Below are 1,970 nucleotides of genomic sequence, written 5' to 3'. Positions count from 1 at the left end.
CATTCTGTGAATCATTTCGGAGATATTGCATCACCCGGTCTTATAAACCTCTCTGTATTTCCACATCAACGTATCAATTGTCGTTTGAAATATGGTCACCTATAATACTGGACTCTACAAATTATGGAAAATCCTACTCACCATGCAAAAAATGTACTCTTCCAAGATTCCCCCCACCTTCCTTTTTTTTTTTTTTTAATGATATCTCAAATGAGGGGGGGGGGGCATGCTACTAATGCTATTGGATGACTTGAATCCAATTAGTTGACCAATGATTGAATATTCCAATTTTACTACAGAGGCTGTAGTACAATTGGAAGAACATCGGAACATTGCGCCCTCAATTGAAAAAAAAAAAACCTGTGTTCGCTTCTCGTCGTGACGAGGGCATCCTTATATATATATATATATGGACTGTTCAATAAGTAGTATGACTAATTTTACTGTGGCGAAACCACTCATCACAATATTAATTTCTGTGGAATAAAGAAGTGTTGCTGTCTGTATTAACAAAAGAGGTTGATAGATGGCGTATACAGGCTGATGTGCCAGTGTCACGATGACGCAAACGCAAGCTTGTTTCGACGCGACCAGTCTTCGAAATGGAAGCGCCCTTGGAACAGCGTTATGCGAATTAAATTTTGTGTGCGTTTGCAAAAATCGGCATCAGACACTTTTAACATGATACGCGAAGCTTTCCACGATGAAGCAATGTACGCGAAGCTTTCCACGATGAAGCAATGTACGCGAAGCTTTCCACGATGAAGCAATGTCGAGGGCAAGTTTTTTCGCTGGCATAAAACTTTTAAGGCAAAATGTGGAAGATCTTGAACGTGAGGGAAGACCTTCAACGTCCATCACAGAGACAATGTTCAACACAGCACCGATTATCATCAAGCACGTCCATTGCTGAAGAATGGCTTCTTATTGCACCACGATAATGCAAGGCCACATATTGCTGGTTGTGTAGTGGACGTTTTGCAGAACAGATATCCTACCACACCCTCCATACAGTCCTGATCTCGCCCCGTACGATTTCTGGCTGTTTCCTCAGCTCAAGAAACCACTAAGAGGCCGCCATTTCGAAAGCGACAAAGCATGTGTAAAAGCTGCAGAGCCTGTTTTTGAAAGAACTCTCAAAAAACGGACTTTCACATGTGTTTAAGAAGTTGACGCAACGTTGGGACAAATGCATCGCGTCTCACGGTAGTTACTTCGATAAAGACCATGTAAATGATGACGAGTAAAGGTAATCTGTTTTCTGTATAAATATAGTCTTATTACTTATTGAACAGCCTACGTGTGTATATATATATATATGTGGTTTTTTTTCCAACTGAAGGTGAGTTAGCAGATCTCATCAAAAACCTTGATCACAATGGTTTTTTCATCCCGCTACAAACAAATCGGCCGTCAGAGCACAGGAAATTTATAGACAAAAATTACTGTAATGGAGAGAGCGAGGTGTATTTAGCAAAGTAGAGTACCCTCCCACGATGAGTCCTTGGACTCCCTGGAGGTGTCACGTAATAATAATAGTAAGTTTTTCATGTGGCAGTGAGTCTGAAGCCATGTGGTGTGAGGTGGAGGATAACAAGATCACACACATAGTGGGGGGGGGGTATTGTTATGGACTTAATGGATCGATTGTGCTAGTGATAAAGAAATGCGTTCACCAAACAAAGACGATGGTGGCAAAAGGAGTAATGAGGGTCTTTAATTATCCAAACACTGATTGCATAGCAGTAAAATCTCATGAGAATGAAACTGAATTTATTAAGCTGATGAGAGAACTTTCTCAATCAGCATGTAACAAAAGGAACTCAAGGTCAGAGTGTTAGATTTGATTGTCAGAAAGGATTTCATTTAAATACATAACTATTTGGTGACAGTAACCGTTCGGTACTCAGTCAGAAAAGATTACGTGCTGCACTACAAAGCAGAAAATTATGTCCAACTGAGTATGGTGG

This window comes from Typopeltis vanoorti, chromosome 2 (assembly GCF_054136105.1).
Source record: "Typopeltis vanoorti isolate ZY-2024b chromosome 2, IOZ_Tvanoo_1.0, whole genome shotgun sequence".
Classification (NCBI taxonomy): Eukaryota; Metazoa; Arthropoda; class Arachnida; order Uropygi; family Thelyphonidae; genus Typopeltis; species Typopeltis vanoorti.
The sequence above is the reverse complement of the archived record's forward strand: the minus strand, read 5'-3'. Positions refer to the sequence as shown.